The sequence below is a fragment of the Tigriopus californicus genome, chromosome 2 (genome assembly GCF_007210705.1).
Source record: "Tigriopus californicus strain San Diego chromosome 2, Tcal_SD_v2.1, whole genome shotgun sequence".
Taxonomy (NCBI): domain Eukaryota; kingdom Metazoa; phylum Arthropoda; class Copepoda; order Harpacticoida; family Harpacticidae; genus Tigriopus; species Tigriopus californicus.
In genome coordinates, this window is record NC_081441.1 from 4,149,902 (window position 1) to 4,171,677 (window position 21,776).

The 21,776-nt window shown below is 42.6% G+C and overlaps 1 protein-coding gene across 1 annotated transcript in view; it reads right to left on the bottom strand.

Moving 5' to 3' along the window:
• Window positions 1-11,801, bottom strand: part of LOC131893418 (uncharacterized) — a 28,850-nt gene extending 17,049 nt beyond the window's left edge. Inside the window, exons 1-2 of the mRNA XM_059243441.1 lie at window positions 11,707-11,801; window positions 11,215-11,630 (exon numbers count right to left, since the gene is read on the bottom strand). The gene's annotated coding sequence lies outside the window, so the exon portion shown is untranslated. The remainder of the gene's footprint in view (window positions 1-11,214; window positions 11,631-11,706) is intronic.
• Window positions 11,802-21,776: the final 9,975 nt, after the last annotated feature.

Sequence of the window (21,776 nt, forward strand, 5' to 3'; positions counted from 1 at the left end):
ACACTAGCCTTGCGAAACCTTGAGCCAAACTTTGGATTGTCGCTGGCGAACAATGCAAACAATAATAATGCGCTTGTCGGTGTGTGCAATTCGGATTTCTTGTGACAATGACAGGACTTCGCCCAATGGCAGGGGAATGGCGGAAAAGACACATACACACACAAGCTGTTGCACCGGATGCCATTCATTGTGTCCTGATTAACATGCTCACATTGACGGTATCAACAGCAGCACAACCACCACCAGCAGAAACGGGGATGTCGAAAATCTTTGATCAAGCGACACCATATTGTGCATCAGCTCCCATTTCAAGATTTGAAGTCTTGGAAATGTGGCCGCCACGGTGTGAGGCTCTGAATGATCAGATTTGACAGAATGCATCTGGCTCGTTCCACTCGCTAAAGAGTCACCTGCTCGTAAGATCAATCCTGGCCAAATTTAGTGAGGAGAGTTCCATCCCAATATTGGAACATCTCCTCCACTCTTCTCGGTCTGGATCCCCCGCCGAACTTCGAGGAAGGCATAGAATTAAGAAGGCTTTCCAGATCTTGATCAATTCTCATTTGACAGTGATGGATGAAGTGAAATATGTTTTGACATCCCGGAGATTCCCTCCGTAGGAAATTTCGCAGCCAGTATCTCAGCTCCATTCTCTACTGCACAATGTGCAGACTCTCGACCTCGAACCAAATATTGCGTTTCACACAATTTGGCAAATGCGATTACAACCTTGGACGTCATTCAAATTTATTGCATTCAACCGGAGATGTACCACAGTATACATGTATATTCTTCCTCTTTTTCCCCTTCCTTTGGCCTGTGAACCTGCAAATCCAATTTGGTTCCGTGCACTTCCATCACGCGTCTCGCCTCGTTTCGAGCTAGCGTAATTCAAAAAACAAGATCGATCTTCTCCTATGAGAGATTCAGAGATTCATTCCGTCTTCCCTCACACTCGAAGCACGTCTTTCACACAGACTTGTTTGGCAAGGTGAGATAAAAAACGGGTCTTCCTTCCTACTTTCTCCAGAATTTCACGACAACCCACGTCTTTGGGATTGTACGCATGTCGAACCGAGCCCATCGTGCATTCTCTTTTTAGCAGCGTCTTTTTTCAACTCGCTAGATCGCTACCAAAAAGTAGAAGGAAAAATACGCTCATAGACATGTAAATGAGACGAAGAAGTCGTTCTTTTCGAAACGCCAGCGGAAGTTCATCTGCTGAAGAGGAGTTTAAGCCCGAGAGAGAGAGAGAGAGAGAGAGAGAGAGAGAGAGAGAGAGAGAGAGAGAGAGAGAGAGAGAGATTTATGGCGAAGGGATCACATTATTAGACGGCTTTGTGGGCAAAACTTTCTCATTGGAGGGAGGATTGGTATTGTGAAGCAATTTAATGCTTTGGGTAGTCAGGGAGAAACATGGATTATGCCCAAAGTCAACACTTTTACATTTCTGATTTCGCTTTCTGGCATTTCTTTCATTGGATTCCGCTCTTTCATCAGGGTGACCAAAAATTGAACAACAAAATCCAAACACAGTAGCAAGAAGCCGTGTCACTTGATGTCCCACCTTTTCAAGTATTTGAGCATGACCAAAACCCGTACGTATTGAGAAAGAAGAAATGGAAATGCTATCTCGAAGTTTTGACTCCAGAAATGGTGTGAACTCGGGGTTAATTCGAAATTTCCGCTTAGCGTTATCAGCTCATGAATCCCTACCTGCCCATAAAACGCTTGGGATCGACACCACGGAACGTAAAGATGGGAGGGCGGATTGACGTTTCGCTGCAAACGGGTATGTAATGAATAATGGAATATCGTCTACAAGAGGAAAGTTGGAAGTTGGTTAGAGAAGGAGGATGTTTCGAAACCTCGATAGAAACGGCATCCTTCCAACGATTTCGAGCCCCTTTTTGAACAACGTGTACTACAGTCACAAGAAAGGGGGGGGGGATGCACAACTTGTGAACCAGCAAATTCTGTTTAACCTGTGCATTGCTCCGCCAAAAAGGATCAGATTAAGGCCTGAGAATCTCTTTTCGCTTCTTGTACCAATTTGAATGGTTTCATACAACTCTCTTTAATGAGATTCTTGTGCAAAAAAGGGAGGATAGAAACGGTGAGTGAGGGTCCTGTGAGCAAAATATGAAAAAATACGCCTGACTAAGAAGATTCCAGATCCTCTTTTATCCAAACCATGACTATTGCTATTGACAGGTCGACAAGTGGTTTGCATTTCTAAGTTTTATCCCACTTTATTGGTGCGACTATGAATATGTTTTATCCTTCCAATCCATTACTTTTTCTTTGGAAATGTTCACTCGTGAATGAATTGCACGCACATTCTATCCCTGTTCAACTTTAAGGACCTCCATCCAAGAAGTTCGAGGTGATTTTTCTTTCCAGTCGTGATTTTCTTTATCGGTTCTTTCTCTCCCTAAAAAAATTCAACGAGCCAAGACTGAAAACCAATTCGTGGGATGGTTCGATTCTTCCACAGCAATCCGAAATTTTCGACAGCGAGTCAGCCAAATGGATATACTTTGGCGAATATACTATGATTAACGACAGTACCGTGTCGGTTTTTTTTCGCGGAAAAACCCTGTTAAGTTGTAAGTACTAAGCCCAACCCAAAAACCACCGTTGAGTGGGTAGTAGTATGATTTGGCATAGAAACATAAACACCCTAGTCATCATGGTCCCAGACATCGCAATCCCTTCAGATATCATAAGCCCATTGCTGCTGAATTTGGCTTACCTGAAAAAATAAAAGGACACCTTTCATGACAAATGATCTTTCTCGTTACAATATCTAGCAAAGACTCAGGCTCAAAAACAACCAATGTTATAAAAAGAAAAGATATCGAATTTTCAACTTGAACTTGTTTGGACATCTGTTATTTTTCTATGCTTCCTCCACAACGTGCTTCCCCGCACGAAAATCCAAGGTCAAGTAAGGTTCAAAATCTGGGGGAGTTCAAACGCTTGGCAAGGCGGAATTTCATTTGTTTTGTAAAGAGAGTTAAAGCAAAACTTTACTTGCTTGAACGAAAGAGAGAAGATTGGTGAACTTCACTGAGAGGTTCTTGGAACACTTTGGTAGTAATACTGTCTCTTTCTGCGGACTGGTTAGCGAGAAAGGGCCCTAATAGCGCCCTCAATTTCTGTCCTTCCTTTTCAGAAAACCAGCTAGCAGTCAGACGTGCAGGAGTAAATAGAGTAAGTAGTAGAGAGAGATAAGGAGAAAGAGAGACCGAGAGTGAGAGAAAGAAGGCTACAATCTCACGACTGGAAGGTGGTTCCAAGTCTGGCGAAAGAGGATCAATCTATGGGCCAATCGCCGCCAACCATCACACTCAATGAAGGATTTGGAAGGGATAGCGACGATTCCAGAGATTTAGCAACCCTGGCTGTCAGGGTTGAGGCCATCCTCTTGGCAAATGGTTCTCTCGGGGTCCAATGAATTTTTAAGTAAACCTGAACTCAGAGGGTCTTTGTCGATTTGGCAGGCCAAATCAAAAAAAGACTAAAGCTTTCTCTCTTTCGTTCCTCTCTTTCTTCTTCTCACTCTTTCCATTGGGGGTTTGGCGGATTCTGCGGTGGTCCTTCAACGTGCTGCTCCAAATGCATATGGAAATGAAGAAGGGCACAATCACAGACTTTGGGATCGAAAAGAAAGGGGAAAAATAGGGGCAAAATGTATCACTCATGTGGTGGACTCCTCCTTTCCAAGCTTGGCTGGGCCTACTGTAGTTGGCTGTCTGTTATTTATTTTCTTTGCATGAGACAAATGTCATTATTTCCTCTTTCTTGCCCTTGTTCCGATCCTACATTCGGGGTCCTTCTGTTCCATTACGCCCTTCTTTCTCTCCCAAGTCCCATTGTAGTTCCCACTAGTTCTTGTTAGCTTTTGTATGTGTTTTTCCCCTAAGTGGCTGGTTAAGTCACTGGGTACTGCACTACAGTATACTGAATGACTCTTCCAGAGTACAACAGAGATGCTTCTAACCACATATCGTAAGCTCTGTTTTTGCTTTTACATCACTTGTCATGGCTGGGAGGAAGGTGGGACTCTTTCTATTTTCTTTTGTTCGACAATAACCACAAAAAATAGATTCAATTACTCCTCTCCAGTCAGATAAGCCAGACTCAACAGGGTTGCCACAACAGGCCAACTTATTTTCTGAAACCATAGTTGCATGCACGTGTTTACTTCTTCTCAAGGAACCTACAAACCTCCGATTGAAGATGTCATCGCTGGAAACAAATATCTTGCCAAGGTGTAGGTGAGCACCAATGATCAAATTACTTGGCGCCATATCTACATAGGGGGATCTTGTTACTTAAGGGTTAAAGCAAAGGGTCCATGCACCCCTACAAAGGGTCGGGCTTGGTTATTGTTGTTATGATAGGCTCATGTTATTGGGCATCGAATATTGGACAGCAGTGGTAATTACTGTTATTCTTGCCAACAAGTGTACAAGCTTGAGATGTAATTGGCACGCGGCGTGGAACCAGCTTTGCTTCAGTGATCCAAAATTGCTGACTTGTGAGTTCTCGCTCAACGCAAAGCAGTTATGAGCGTCATTGGGGCGAGTCTTTTGGCCTCAAACTCGCGCCCATCTCTCTTCGTAATACTGTACAGAATATGCATGATGCCTGTCTCGAATTCGCTGGCTGGCAAATGTGTCTTGTCATGTTTGACAAGGCTTTCAACTCTGGGTCCAAAAAAAATCTCAAAACTAACTCATTTCCAAGCGCGAACAATTGCGAAAGCCAGGGCACATTTTCGCAGGGACGTAACATACTGAATATACATATACATTTATAAACCAATATGGTTAATTCTTTCAAGTTGGGCTAACTCATTTGAAAAAGGAGCTTGGTGGGAGTTTATGAGCAGCCATCAGAATGGAAGAAACGAGCCCAGGAGACCTTCATTAGTGACAAGCAACACTTGATGATATGAGCTGGAAAATGGCAAACGGAAAAAATCTTTCTCGCCCAAGCTCAGCATGGCGTCGTTCAACTCTCATGCATCTCTCCCTGCCTCGTTCCCTTCGTCCCCACTAATGTGCATGCACCAGGTCCATGTGGAGTGTGGACAGTGTTCACCCGGAGTAACTAAATATACTACATGGCCACCATACAAAAAGTGGCTAAGCTTTTGAGATCCAACAACGATCTGTCACCTTGCTTTTTCTCTCAAGCTCTGTCGTGTCCATTACCGTATGTACTGTGCGTATGTATTAAAGTAGGAGTGTGTAGTGTACGGAGTAGTTTTACCACGGTCGATTCCTCTTCATACGTTATGCGAGTGTGGATGTACTATGTATGTATATATGAAGTAGGGGAAGAGCACCCTAAGGTAATGCAGTGCCCAAAGAGAGGTTGGGACACGATCCGCCTGCTCAATAAGCACCATGACTTAAACTGGGTGACATGACCTGCCTCTTTTCGGGTGGAATTGGCCAACCTTTCGTTCCCTCTCTCCCACTCATTGCCCCTCCCCTTCTCTCTCTCTCCGTTTCTTTACCTTCTACCGTTTAGGCCAACAAGGCTTTGGCTGGAAGTCCTTGTGATATCGGCCAGCGGGGATTACTGGTTCATCCATTTCCCGGGATATTAACATCAACCCTGAAAGCCACAGGGAATGAGTCCAGAATCTGTGGCTACCCATTAATGGACTCGTGACGGGTTTATTAAAGGACACATCTATGGCGGGTCGGGTATGTTTGTTGTTGCTCTAATATTGTTGCTTCTTCGAACAATGAAACTCATTAAGAAGATATCATCGCATGTGCGTCTAACCGAGTCTCTTGAGAGTAGAGGGGGGAGATGAAGCTAGGCTAGGAACACAGAATTTTGAGCAATGTGTCCACGGAGATAATTATCTCCTCGAGTAAAATGACACACACAGTCTTCCGAGCCTTCCGAGCGTCCGAGTCGACTCTCTTGAGTAGATCCATATCTTCTTGTCCAAAATAATGTGCAAAAGCAGATGGAACAAGGATTATGGATCGGCTTTTTCGTACAAGGCAAACCCCTTGTCGTATTCAAATGAAGTTGCGCTTTCGAAAGGTGGTTTCAGATTAGATTGGATTTCTTATCCCTCCCTGAACCATGGGAGCCTTAGTTAAGCTGAAGAGGCTCTCATTTTTGTGATAAATGAGCTCGAGTCAAAGTGGTGAGATTTGAGTCAAGACAGGTGCTCTCCCCGGTCTTTTATTGCGGATCATTTTTCAGTGGCGTCTTCAGAGGAATCAACGGACCAAATCGCTGATGGTTTATGTATATACTTCCATGCGGAAATTTCCACTTTGCCTCCGAAGTAGCTTATACCCTCAGCCCTTATCACTCCAAGGAACTCGAGTTTAGGGAACGCGAATCGACTCCTTGGGATTACCATGGACCGGCCAAAATACTTGACATTAGACAAACATGGGAATAGGGATCGATAGGGACTGGTAATCCAGGGCATTGCCACTTCTACGTGGAGTGCTCTTGGAAAAAACGTCTTTCTCCATGTTCATAAAGAACATCCACAACGAAGGTATCATTGGCATCAAGTAAAGTCGCCACAAAATCAAACTTTGCAAATCAGTATGATGCTCTTTTGAGATACGAATGCGAGCTGTAGTCCAGCCCCATGTGAAAGATAGGGAGAGGCTGGACCTTGACGAAGGCCTGAGGCCCTAAATTTTGAACTATTAGGCTTCTTTACTTTGAAGCCTCTGGCTGTGCCTTTGATCTCTAAATAAGATTTATTTCGTGTTTCTTTGCCTTGAATCAGGCATGAAATACGTCAACCCTCGTGAATTTATTACCTTATGTCAGGAAAGATCCCCAACACCCAAAAGAAATGAGTCGAAAGTTTTCCCTCTGGTTCAGCAAAAAAACTGCTTTAGGCCTCGATATCCTAGATTCCACATCACTTTGTCATAGATCTTGATTTGCTCTTCGGTTTTTTTTTTATCGGTGAGAAATATTTGGAACATAGGGAGCTCACAAAGAGATCGAAAACTACGCTTACTAAGGATTGAGCTAACTTCCTTCGTTTATCTTTTGAAATCCTGGCTTTTTTGGCCGAAGAAACAACGATGGAAGAGAGTTGGTTGACAAGGGAAGCCAGAGGAAAAGGAAACCTCTCGATCTTATATTTCAGGGCCAGCCTCTAGAATTGGGAAAGCTTCTCTTTCTCAAAATATTTAACTTTTATTCGTACCTTCAGGATTGAAAAAGAATCCATCACAAGGACATTTGTGCGCTACCCGTGCCTCCAACTGATTTGCTTTAGTTTCAAGAAATCAAAACTTCATAGCTTGTCCAAATGAACTCGGGATATTTTTAACACCGCGTGAGGCACCAACAAAGGCCTCAATGGAAATCTATTCCTTCGTCCCGTTGATTCCATGAGCTTTCCCTGGAACTCGGAACGAACTTCATGAGCTTTGATGCAGTAGAAGTTTGCACGGATGTAAGATAGATAGAGGTGAAAGAGACGGAGAGTGGATGTGGAAGTACTCTATAAGAGTCCAAGGATCCCAAGGGAGACAAGCAGTGGTCCTACGGTAGTCGTCTGCCTTGGCAAATTTATCCTTCAGTTTGTGTTCACGACTTGTGTACTCGTAGTGTATGTTGGTTCAGCCAACTTCAAAGCAAGCAGCCTCCACTTTCCAGCCTTTGCCATCCTTCGACATTCCCACAGGGCAATCGAATAGTGTTGGACTGTTTGTGGGTCTGTTGGGAACCCACCCGGACTATCAAGCGTGCCGGTTCCCTCTCTGATTCCTATCCATCTTGTTCTTCGCCAGTTGTTCCAAAATTCAATGCTCCTTGTACCTAGCCTTGGCTCCATACCAATCAGGCATTTCATCGCAAACCAAGCCACCAGGGCTAACAAATTGCTAATCTCAGGGTCAACACGTGTTCCCAAGATCTGAATCCTAGCAGGAAAAAGGTCCACGAAGAAAAAGAAAAAGTTCCTATAGGCACACACAAACACAGGTCATTACCCCCAAGGCATACTAAACTAGATATAAAAGAGAGGATAGGAGATCTAGGATAAGTCATTCGAAACCTGGTTATGTCGTAAATAATGTCGAAGAAGATATCACCATTTCAGGACAATGAATGAAAGGATCGTAGAAAAGGCTTGTGTTGTTCAATAGGACGAGACATGTTCAAAGGCGGATTTTTCCGTGGAGTAAATACTCCTTGCGACCTCCAGCCTCTTTGGGGCCTTGGCCTCGTCGTTTTCTCTCTTGATCTTCCTTGGTCTCTTTCTTTGGCCTTCTTCTGTTCGAACAGGTCTTTTAGGAGGCACAGTGAGAAAGGATCCCCAGTGGATAAAAACAAAGATGCAATAAAGAGACTTTTTCTTTATCCAAGTTTGCTAAGGAAGACTTGAAGAAACAGCAATAAGGCTGCTCGGAAATGGATGGCCATTCTGACAATGCTGCTTATACTTTTTTTTGTTTGTGTGCAATAGTGTAATCACCATTAGGGTTTGCTCTGTTGTTTGATCTCACGTAGATGGTAATGGTATCCTTCCTCTAATAAATCATTTGAAGCCAAGAGCGATATTACGATGAGAGTAAAAACAGAATCCCAGATTTTTCCCTCCCGACTTCAGCGAACTGGGATTGTTTGATACACGAGTTGCAGTATCTAGTCTGTTCAGTTCTGTACATGTATGTAGTTAAGGAGCATGTACGCACGGTATAGAACCGCATTTCAAAGCAAAAATAACGAGGCTCGCCATGTTTCCAAACGATGGATCAATTACGGAACGACAAAGAGATTCAGGTAATCTCAGTCAACCTTTCTCACTGACATCGGGGGATAATCTTGCAGATGGAAAAAGCCTGTAAGAAAAGGCCAAAATGGCAAGATCGGAAGGTTTCCAAGGGCCCTTTCAACCAAGTGCGTACGTAGTACATGCTCCACTGTCTGCACATCAATGAATTACAGTCCAGCCATTCATACTGAGAACTGAGACTACAATGAATGGAACGTGGGTGCATCTCTTTGGACTTGATGGGGAGGAGTGCCAAGGAGTTCGTTCTCCTCAGCTTGAGGAGTATTGGATCTCAATGCCGGATGTGCTGCACCATTACTATTACCGATGCAAGAAGAGCTTTCGAGAATAGCTGAAATCGACCATAAATATGGGCCGTACATACAAGAGGTTGTTAGTTCATTGAGTCCATCTCAGTATGGTACATGGTATGTTTGTGCGGATGAACACTTGGTTTATTCTCTTCCCAGCAAACTAGACAGTGGATCAAAAATCCATCTCTTCCTGAATTGGATCACAGGAAGGGATCGCATCACGATCTTGCCTTTGGTAGATGGATCCCATGCGCACTGAGCAGAGAGGGAAGTAGCTGAACGCCTCGTATCAGTCTCGATACCTTTGGAATGTACTCGAGATGACCTCTGTCAATTGATCGGCGGATCACGAATGGGAATGACGAGAGAAGTCCTTCAGATTCTTCTCTGTAGAGGGTTGTTAAATGTGACGGCATTGATACTTTCAAAGCAGTCACCTGGCTTGGAGGAAAATCCTTTAACTACTACTGCTACTTACTTCTGTTACTTACTACTACTACTGGCGTCACCTACCACTCTGCAATGGTTGTCAAGAATTCCGGCGCTCGGCCTTGGCAAAATGCAACGCGTCAAGGTTTCGTCACAGAAATGCTCGTGTCATCGACGTATGTAGCTGCTGGCCTAAACAGTCATTCCGACGAATTAGACACAAAACCTTTATTTGATCGCTCTGAATGGATAGAGGGAAGGAAAGCATTATTAGATACTGAGGCGTGTCCTTCGGGGACAGATGTCTGGTCAGGACTCGGATATGGGTAAGGTTGGAGGCAAGGCCGCAAAGTGATGACGCGAAGAAGTGGAAGAAGATACGCCAAAGATGATGATCCGAGATGAAAATAGCGCATCTATTATTGATATTAAAGAAGACAGGAGTGATGATAGAGACGGTCATAATTCATCTCTCGAGGGTATTCAAGCTCCCAACCCAATATGTACAAATTGTAAAGAAGCGAGGAAAACGCCAGTCTGGGCGGCGAGCTTGGACTGGGATCCTGGGGCATCATAATGGTCCGAGTGAGTCTGCCAAAACCATCACGCCATAAATGGGTAAGTGTACTCTCTGCTCCATGCACTCATACACCCACTCCAACCGATTTCGAGGTTACGCTTTAAAAGAAACTGCAAAGGCCTTTGGAACCAAATCGCCAACCTCAACCAACTGAGTGTCTGCCCCAAGAAAGTGTTGAGACACTCAAAAATCACTCCACAGAGACTTCTCCCCCCCATCTTTCCTTGCGAATTCGTGGGCATGCTACGCCTCGACTTCTTGACTATTGCACAACTCTTCTTTGTGGTTTTGAACATACTTGAGCTTGGTTGGTTGGTAGGTTGAATACCTGCTGATTTGAAGCCTACTCCACATTCATGCTCGTGAAGTACAGCACATCCATCCACTTACTGTCTATGGTTGTTCATATACTTTATCCAACATCAAGCTAATATGATGATGCATTGAAGTAACAGTAGAAGTAGTGGCACTTCCTCTCATCCTTCTGCTGCTGATTACCCCATTGTGAATTATGTGAGGACTTCTACTTTTACTTTGATACTAGCTATGAAGCCGCCTTTTTGTATGTTTTTGTCCTGACTTCAAGTTCAGACAAACCTGAGAAAAGGGATGTGGGAAATGAAGGACGAGGACGAGGGCTCTCGGTTGTGTCTACACACATATACACATAGACGACTGCACACTCTATATATTGTTCATCGTACGGACTGATGAGATCGCTAGCAAAGCAAGCATTGCACGACGTACTTAGACTGCTCGAAGGAATACATAGATGTACTCGTATGGATGGTGTGGCGTGCTTGGAAGTGGTTTGGCATTGGAGGGAAAAAATCATAAGGCATTAAGAAGAAGAAGAAAAAGGAGCAACAACGTTCTTCATCAGTGAATTCTCAATGTCATGAGTTACACACGACCGGTGGGAATCTGGCTCGAGTTATTACTAGTAGAATACCATGCCAAATCGGGTTCTTTTCTTCCCGCTTAACTAGGACCAGAATCTCAACCATCAACAACTTCAGCTTGGGTTTCCATGCGTCTTGGACTCACTGATACTACGTATTTCATATTCCCAAAGCAATCGTATGTTTTCTTACCTTGACAGATCTTTTGTTCAAGGGATGATGGAACAACACTCACTTATTGTGAAGATAGTATCAGTATCGACGCTCACAATCGAGACCAAATCCCTAGATATAGTAGTAGAATTGCGTCAACTGGCCGGAATCACGAAAATAGCACACGTCTCGTCACTGCAAAGCCAATCGGCGGTCTCTTTAAATGGTACAACAACTCCCTGATGTCCTCCTCCTCTCTTGAGTTGGACTCATTCTGAACTAAAGTTGGTCGATCCCCCTTTTCCAGTCACTCCGATGGATGGATGGATGGATGCGCGATTCACAGATCCTGAAGTGCGGCTTTTGCTTTTCGTCCTCACCCTCCTTCGACGGCCTCTAGAGGCACCTGGGCAGTCCGTCAGTCGTCCTTCCATCGCCCGTCCCCCGCAGGAAGCCTAGGAGTAGTAGTAGTAGTAGTAGCAGTAGTTCTCGTTGTTTTTCCATGGGCCAAGCCCACTAAGGACGACCGACCGACCGACCAGCTGAGGGCAGCGACTCCATTTCGCGATCCCTCTTCTCTTCGGTGCGTCTTTTTTTGGTGTATCTTCCCGAGAATAACACGATCTCGACGGACACAGACCCGATGGAAACCCCGAGGGCCACGGCGGTGCGAGTCCTTTGGTACTACTAGAGAGCGCGTACTCGTCTTTCACAAGGACATTTGGAAGTCCTAAACGCTGAATTGCTCGCTTCTCCTCGGGATTGGGAAAACCGAGAGGGATGATGAGGTAAATAATTAAGAGGGGTCTTCTGGTGGTTGAAAAAACTTTGCTGCTCTTACGTTGGCTGTTAGTTTGCAGAGTTGTTTGTTGGCCTTGTTTCCCACGTGCGTGCGTGGCCTTTGGGCAGACGGTGGAAAGATTGTTCCCATTTTTCAACCCGCGGATGACTTTGGCTTGGGTCTCAATTAGTGCTCTGTTTGAAGTTCCAGATTGTTCACATTGCTCGCATTCTCCATGTCAGACGGGAGGTATTATTTACGACGACAGGGAAACAATTCCTATTGCATTTTACTGCAAGCATTATGTCGTGTGTGCTCAGTGTGCTACCGATATTATTGGCATTGGGAGGAATGAAACGGACGGGGAAGGAGAGGGGGGGGGTCTGGTCCATCGGAAAGGTCGCACAAGGTCGACGATAATATTTATGTCTGAGAACGAAATCTTGACTTGACTTAGACGAGCGATTTCCAATCCGAATCATCTCTTATTTAAACCATTTTCGATCACAAGGAACCGTCATCAAAGGCTGCTTCCTCATCTTCTAGTTCCTCTTCATCTGAAACGCAGAGTGCAATCGCTCCATCCGGAGATTATCTTCAATCAAAAATGAAAGAGAGAGAGTAAAACCACAGAAAACCCTTTCATCCTTCTTAAAGCCTTACGTGAATCTAATTTGGCACCACAACGTGGAGGACTCTTATGTGATATTTCACGTTCAAACTAGCACGCCTACCTTCATGGGGCTATGGCGTAGTTTCGTTTCAGGCTTTGGCTGAAGTGCTTGGCCAACTAGAAGAATATTTGTTGTTTGCAAACTAACTAACATCTAGAGCAATTTGGGTCAAAATAAGTATTTCAGCTGAACTTGGATTCGGGCCACACGTATGGGTGGTGAATTTTGTTTCAAGGCATTTGGAGAAAAAAATACCAGCCGTACGTTTGTTCGACCTTATTTGATTTGTGCGGAGCAGAAAAGTCTTGGCCGGCATTGCAAGAAATAATGAATTTTAGAGTTTTTGAGCCTAGACGAGTTTATTTCGGTTGATGTTTTTTTAGTTAGATTTCATATTGAAAGTTCGCTCCAAGCTAATTTTGCACTTCTCACACAATGTGCTTGAGTTAGGAATTCGGATTCGAATACCTCATCGAAAACATCATGAACGCCCTGAATCTGGGCGAAGAGGATCGAACAAAGTAAATTTAGATTTTTAGTGAAAGGTTGCGTTCTTCTCTTAACGATACAGGTCCAGGGTTGGTGCAATTTCGTATTTTAGTTTCAGCTCGCTTGAACGACTTGATCTAGAGTTATGCCCGTTATGCCCTCTCAAAGCTCACAATGTAGCTTTACACAGTGCGCCCTCTTCTGGTTAATGTATCACCACAAGAGGGCTAAATCATTCATTCTGTGTAGAGTTATGTTACAAAGTCATAACTTTGATCAAGCCCTTCAATAGAGCTGAAAATTGAAATGCGCAACCGGAGTATACTGGGGCCAGTCTCCTTTACCGAGGAATGCAATGCATTGACTCAAACAGGAGTTCTCAGCCTTGGTGCCCACGTCCAGATTTCAGGCGTTCAAAGTATAAAATATGTTCATATTCAAATGAAATTACTAGATCAAAAACATTAAACGTGCTCAAACATGCTAAAATGTGAATGACGAAACTTGCTCCTTTCCTAGTTCTTTTTTGCCTTTGATAGCCAAGGTTGGTTCATGATCAAGAATTGTTTCTAAAGATTGACTAACTGTGACTGGAAATAAAAACTATTTAGTCAAAATGCTTTGATGCTATCCATAGCAAAATTTCAAGGCCGAAAATGCGAGTCTACAATCCGAAAAGTTATTCAATTTGCGTGAGTATTTGCCCGGCAAAAGTTGTAACAAGCTTTTCAAGCAGCCAAATGAATGGTGGTGTATCATAAACCACGCTGAGGGCATTCAGAGGTCAAAACTGGCTTGGTCAGCCAAAATCAAATCCACCAGAACCCTTCACCGCAGTAATGGCATTTTCTTTTTGACAATTTACACTGTCCTCTCTACAATTTGTTCCTTAAGACCCAATGCAAGAATGCGATAAAAAATCTTCCAATAGTCATGGACACAATGCGATTGATATTGCGTCTGTTACTCGTTTCTCTTGATCCATGAAATACCCTGTACTCTCTACACTATACAGAACATGCATGTTTTCCTCAACTGAAATGAGTAGCTTTGAGGGAAGATGTCCTCGTGCTCAGTTGACAGAATTATCGAACAAGGAGGAGGGTGCTCAAAACTGATCGATTTTGGTTGGTTTTCTATTGTACCGTTAGCGCCTCCGGGGTTGAAACCAAATGAGAGCGAACCAAGACCAAGTAGCACACCCCTGATTGTAGGAGCAGTACCTGAACCGCCGAGATGGGAAAGTGATTGTTGAGGTCTTCATTTCGTGCCAGCTCTGGCATAATTTCGTCTTCTAGTCGATCAGACACAGCGGGGGAATGACACGATACCAACGACAAAGAAAAGGCATTCATCTCATTGGCGCGTCGTCTCCTTATCAGGATGAAAACTGAAAGTACCACCATCATCATCCCCACCGTTGTCTTCATCATCGTCATCATCATCATCACTATCAGCAATAGGGCTCATCATGTCAGCTTTCATTTCAGGCCACCTTTGCATTCAATTTCGGTTTAATGGGCTCAGGGAGAAAAACCACAAGACATCGAATTGGTTCGAGAACATCCGTGGAAGACTGCAAACCTGGAACTGAACATCGCTTTCCATTGTCGGTCTTGCTCTTAAAACGGTAATGACCAATGCTTGCTTGCTTAACTGCTAGCTACGCTTACAATCCGCTGTGCTCAGAGAAGGATCAGATGTCCAGTTTCAAGGAGAAAACACATGATCTAGTGCTCCTTTTGTCCGTTCTCATAGTTCTCCTGCCCATAATATACCGTACCTCTCGCTCTGTGGGAACCAGGAACTCTGAGCAATGATGGACATGCACGAATGACGAGGCATTCTGGAATTTGGAACTCATTTCTCTCTCTCTCTCTCTCTCTTTTTTTTTCTTTTCTTTCTTTCTCTTTCTGCCCTGAAATGTTCGAATTACGTATGACGCGACATATTTCTTTCACATTGTGCAAGGTCACGAGCAGATAAATAATAAAAAGACCGTCTTAATGGAGCTGAGAGAGGAGAAAATATGTCGACAACGGTCTGCAATGCCAGGAATCGTTTTGAGCCCAACCATTTTGGCCCCACCCTCGATCCTCAGTTGGCGGTGCTGCACTCACCGACTTTGATCTCCCTATGGTTCACCCACCGTGTCTTCATCAAGATTTGACAAGAGAAAAAAAAGCCTGATTGTCGTCATACTTGGAACTCACAGTACAGCCAGAAAAGAAACATCAGATGGCCTGAGAGACGAACGAATTATTGCCACCATTTGACATTGACCTAGTTTGAAAATCGTCCAAAGTCGAGCTCATGCAACCAACACCGAATGACGCTTGCTCTGAGTGAGGAATGATGGTTATTACATGCAAGTGCGTCGACCAACGACCTAATGCGTGTTGGTCGTACTCTAGGCACGTCCTCTTCGTACTCGGAGGCCTGGAAGCTCTCGATCTATCGTTTTTCAATCACTCGGAAATTTATTATCACTAGAGTTGGTCGATCTGGTGGCTGGATGCTATTATTCGACCAAACAATCGCTTCGATTGGAATGAATGACACAGTTCCCGGTCCAAATCCAAGCTAATCTGAGAGCGAGGGTCGTCCGTCCTATTGAAATCCTCTAGCGCTAGCAGTGTTTTTAACTACCAATCGTCGAAGCATTCCTTCTTGTCTTGAGTGCCACCTTTGTGGAGTTCAATGTCAAGTGAAAGTTTCAACTTGATGCCACCACTCACACACTCCATGTGCAAGGCTTCAACCGTGTTCATTCAGTACAGGGCGGGAAGGACCGATGGTTTTTGGCGGCCGTTGTACTACATGATCCGTGGCATGTTCTACGTACGCTCATACTCTACTTTAATGCCTTCCTTATGCGATCAGGATTCCACGTTGAAGAAACCTAGACCAGCACCCACCTGGGTAGAACCTGGGCCAAGACCAAGACGAGGGCAAGCTTGCTCCTCGAGTCGCATTTTGAGACCTCGGGATGGTGTTTCTGGGGCTGAGTCAGAGCTCAAAGATGGAGAGGAAATGGAGGAAAAACGAAAAGTGGATGTGCATCAAATGGTCTGGGATGGCAACAAGTGAACTTGGTGGAGAAAGATGAGAATCTGAGCCATCTCTATCAAAGAGGGTCCCAGTTTTTTGGCCCGTGGATACGTGCAATTCATGGAACTGAAGAAGATCCCATTTATTTCCACGGGAATCAAATGCAGGGTTGTCCAAATTTTGTATTCCATCCTGAACAAAGAAAAGTTCGGAACTCAATTAGCATATACGGTTTTGTCGATAATGGAAAATGAAAATATGTGGTCCGGAAACAGACAGATGGGTGAAATATAACTTCGAGGTTGACATGATTTTAAATTGTCAAAACATAAAAAGCGTGAAAAATCAAACCCCAAAACGAAGTTCAGCGAAATCCTTTGATGGGGGAAAATTCTAAACCATAAAATTTTGGTTTCGCCAACCCTCTTACATTTCTTCTCTATGCCAAAGAAAACATATTTCCTCGTCCTGCTAATAAATTTTCATGCGATTTGGTCCATTCTTTGCAAAATAATAGATTCATTAAGCCCGTTTTTCGTCCTCCCCCCCATATGTACTGGGCACTGGGCGCCCTCTTGAGTCTAAAAAAGACTTATCATGTATGCCCCCATTTTTTGCTGACTACCTTAATGCTACTGGGAATATTATCCTCGGCAAGATGAAAACTTTAATTTTTTTATTTAACTACATATTCATGAAATATCTGATCCATCAACAAATAAGAGAGGACAGATCAGACTAGCCCTTAAATATATAAGGTTGTTATAGCACTATCTTCTGGAACTTGTACAAGCCTAACTTGAAATCTGTTCCACGATCAATCCCTACGTATTTCCAACGGGTATTAGAGGGAAGTAAATTGAACAAAGAAGAGAGGACGATTTGATTCTTTTGACTAAGCTGGAAGACCTTTTCTTGATATATCATTGTTTCTCAAAGTTTTTGCCAAAGCCCGAAACTTTACCAGTATCTGTCCCCAAAACGAATTTCAATGACAGATTTAGTTGTACGAATTTGGTTGGAATGCAGGTGCCCCTTTTTAAAGACTACCCTGTAGAATGATAAGGGTTCGGGGCTAATACCGCAGCATTTGGAATTTGTATGTTTTTCTATAACCCAAATGCATTCGATTTTGCGCAATTACTTCCACATGTCTCACTATAAAAAGTACCTAAACCGAAACAACAAGCTTCATCGCCACCTACATGTTCTTTTAGAAACGAGACCATCGGACTTTGGGGTTTCATTTGCATGCGGAGTAACCACACAATAAAGCTCCTTTTCTCTGAAGCTTTAGTTTATTTGCCTCATCAGTTTGATCAAGGACTATTTCCGTTTCTACCACATCCAGTCTCATGGTTGTGGCCGGACCCAAAGCCGCATAAATTGTAATTGAAAACCTGCACGCACAAAAACTCCCGACCAGTCCAACTTGAGTCTTTTGGACCGAATGAGCTCCCCAAAATTGGTACAAAGAACAGCACTCGCATTTGATAGGGGGCGAACTGGCATGATTTGCTTTCACGACGACTTCTATGAACTTGGTACCTTCAATTGTGCGTGTATCAATCAAAGATAACTAGCAAATGAATTCCAACTCTCTTCTTTCTCGGGCTCCGTCATTGTTCAATTTGCTGCCTTCAAATATTCGTAGGGCGTATGTAGGCGTTGATCCAGTAGCAGAATTAAAGTCAGGCTTGGACAAGATTTTGTCTAAAATTCCCTATCAACCTTATATTCAAGGGTTAACCAGATCAGCCAACTCTAATTCGTTGGTCGATCAAATAATATATCGATAAATAAAAGTTAAGGAAAATGAATAAATTTCTCGTCTTGGTTTTTATACTGGCTATCTTTAAGACCATAGAAATGAAGAAAAATATTCCCTAAAAGAAATTGTTATCGTATACACTTTGATATTTTTGGCTATCCTCATTTCAGCCGCTTCATCTAACATTGCGATAATGTACAGTTAATGTCCTTAATTTGTCCTTTCATAATGTACAGTTGATGAGTCAGAACATTATAGAGGAGTTCCAACGTCCTTCAACTTCTTGCCATCCTTATAAGATTATGTTCAAAAAGTGGACCAAAGGGGTCGTGCCCATTCCCGTGGCCTAGACGGGATTCGTTTCAAATTTGATATATTGATTCTTTTTGCTTTGCATTTTGGGTGTTTGTGCCGAAGGGGTAAGCCGAGCTGGGCTAAGGAAGTTAGTCGTCACATAATATTTTTTTGCATACATGCCATGGCCGTACCAGATTGGTTCTTTGACAAATGTCAAATGACAAATTGCTTGACAAATGTCGGGGAAGAGAATCAAACCGGGGACTTTAGTCATGAATGGAAACTGCTCTAACCACTAACTTCACGTCTCCTCCCAAAGTGGTTGATTCCCATCTTCGGGATTTGAACCTGTGAAACTTGGACAAAAGGTTTTTGCCTTGTTCACCCTACCCATGAGACCTCTTGGCTACATATAAACTAGATTCCTATTTTAACTCTACTTCTACGCACCTTAGAGTACCTCAATCATAAGAGACTGAAGTTTTTTTGAGATGGATAACATTTGCAATCGATCACCAAAAGAATGGTCGGTCTCAAACGGATTTGAGAGAGATAATTTAAAATTTGTGGGATCTATGTCATACCATTCATTCTCCATTTCCCGATCGTTTGATTGCAGCAATTTCAAGTTATCTGTATGTTGCAAAAAACATTTCTCCTCCAGACATGACGTCTCTAGGGACGATTGCCTTAATGTAAACCCCGACTTTTGCAAATCCTGCAAAAAGTCCTTTCCCACATTTGGTTTTGGGGTTTGGTAAAGACGAGATGCGATGTGGCGTATGTAAACAAGTACTTACACAAGGGGACTTGTGACATTTAACGAGGCCATAAATTGTACCAATCAAGGTCGATGGCGTTGGTCACATCATCTGGCTAAGCTGATCACGTACATACACACATACATACACCCATCCACTGAATAAACACCAGGTGTATCGAGCTCAGTCAGCGCCGACTTCGTTCCTTCCTTCCCTCACGTGTCCCAAATATACGTACACCCAAATTAGAAATGTGGTGCACAAAGAAACAACCAAGACCGACCGTTATTATTAATTGACAGGCTCGTTCAACAACATATTAAGGCAAGAATGAACCAGTGTCGATATAAAAAAAATATATATTCAATATCACTGAAAAGTTCAATCAATATGCCAGGACAGAATGGACGCCCTAACTAACCTTCATTTATTTAAATCTTATTCGAGTTTTGTTTGAAGCCTAGAGTATTGAAATTGCAATTGGGTCATAGCTCAGTCGATTGCCATCCTGTTAAGGTTCATAAGAGATATCTCACTAATTGAATGCGAGAAGTGACAGTATTCTAAAAAGCTATCGGCAAATGATATTCTAAATATTGCAATTTTATAACACCAGAGTCCGCTATGATAGTCTCCAATGATTTGATTTTCTGGAAAAATATTTAATTTGAATTTGATTCAGAAACTCTTCACAAGTTAACGATCATTGCCCATGAAATGTAGGGTATGTATGGACATTCATCACTCATTTAATGCCGCAATAGCGATATGTCATGAACTCGAAATTTTGTAATTGTCCCACCAACTCACAAGCAAGCAGGCCATTTGTTTCTGAATTCGAGCAATTTTCAACCTCCACCGAGCCAACTTTGGCTTCACTCGTCAATAAAGGGATTACAGCATTACTGACATTGAGACAGAGCATATCATTAATGATATCAGGATTGTAATGGGTGCATGCATGCTTGACAAACAATTATGTACACATCACTTCTCACTTGCCTCACTTCAAGGCTACGCACTCCACAGTTCTCAACGTTTATCATGGACTCGAGCAGCGTGTATATATTCTAAGGCGTTAGTTAGGATGGAGATAAGCGTACGTACATAGTACCGTATAGTAGGTAGTACTGCTATTGCTAGGTATGAGGTGCGCGTTCTGAAGTTTTGCACTCAACTTATCAGCGTATTAGTTGACTGCTTATTTCTAACCTATTTATATTCATCGATTATGTTATGATCGTTGCTTATTGTCAACAAGCTCGTCAAAAGTTGAAAGATGTATCACGAAACATCCACACTAAAAGCGTAACTGAAAATACTCATACTCGCCAAATACACTTGGGAAACACCCATTTGGATATATTGTGGTGAAAGAAACGTCTAACAAACAAATTGCTTCAAGTGATTGGTAGTTTTCAGGGCCAAGAATCTACAATAGCGTTTTCCAAGATATGCCAAGTGATGCCAGAGGATAATTCAATTTATGAGGACAATCGCCGAAAATGCACATCATTAGGGATGTTTTACCCTTATGCAAGAATGTTTGAGGCTACAAAAACGAAATTGGGATTAAGTTGATTACTTACAGTACAGGCTCAATTTGAGGGTCTGGTTGGATGGTTGGATGGTTGATAAACATGAGCGAATCCTGTTAATAATAATAATAATAATAATAATAATAATAATAATAATAATAATAATAATAATAATAATAATAATAATAATGATAATAATAATAATAATAATAAAAAGTTAAGGAAAATGAATAAATTTCTCGTCTTGAACTGCTGGGATTCCAATCTCAGTAGCGGTAAGGAAATCAGCCCAAAAAAAAACATCACAGAGTATGAACTTGGGTGAAACCAGGTTTTTATACTTGGTTTTTATACTGGCTATCTTTAAGCCCATAGAAATGAACAAAAGTATTCCCTAAGAGAATTTTTAATCTTAAAGAGGAAAAATATATAACAACTCTTTAGATCTTTGTTCTTTTGTCAAGCCCGTATTTTAAAAAAAACCAAGAACGTTGATTCATTATGTTTTAAGATTTCAAAAATGTTGTTTCTAAATGTTGAATAATGATTTATTTGAATGTACTAGTTAGAGCTTATTCAAAACAACCTGTAAATTCACAATTTAATTTTGAAATTGTTTCAGCTAACGCTTATGTTTTGGATCATGTGTAATTTTTATTATCTAAATTAGGATTTATGACGTGGACATTCTTTGATTATTACTTGCACTGTAGACTACAGTGCCGGGTCGAGTCTGCACGCAAGTCCGATTGCACTCAAGCCCTTCCCTCAATTTTGGAGAAAACAGCCGAACTCGAGTCTCTTAGACAGAACTCGTCAGGAATCGTCAAAAAATGATCCCCTTTTTCGTTTAAATTCCACAAAATGAAAATTTTTGTTTGACTTGAGTCCAGTAAAAGACTCGAGTTCTCTTCTGAACTCAAGTCGTGCCCCAGACTTGAGCCCTGAAAAAAGTCAAAAAATCTGTGGACTCGTACGAGTCCGCCTTTGGCCGGTTTCGCACCAACACTACCTGTAGGTGACTATTTAAGGAAGCAAGTAATTTGAATCAAAATCTACATAGCACATTGGGCTGTATATTCATGTTGGGTTGTATTATCGTACGTAGTTTGTGCAAATTTTTCCATGGCGAATATTTTACGGCGTTTGTAACTAGAAGTAGAAGCCACTCATCAAAAATAAGGGTTGTCTTGATAAATAATATGAACTTTCAAGCGTTTTTTTCCTGAAAATGTCCAA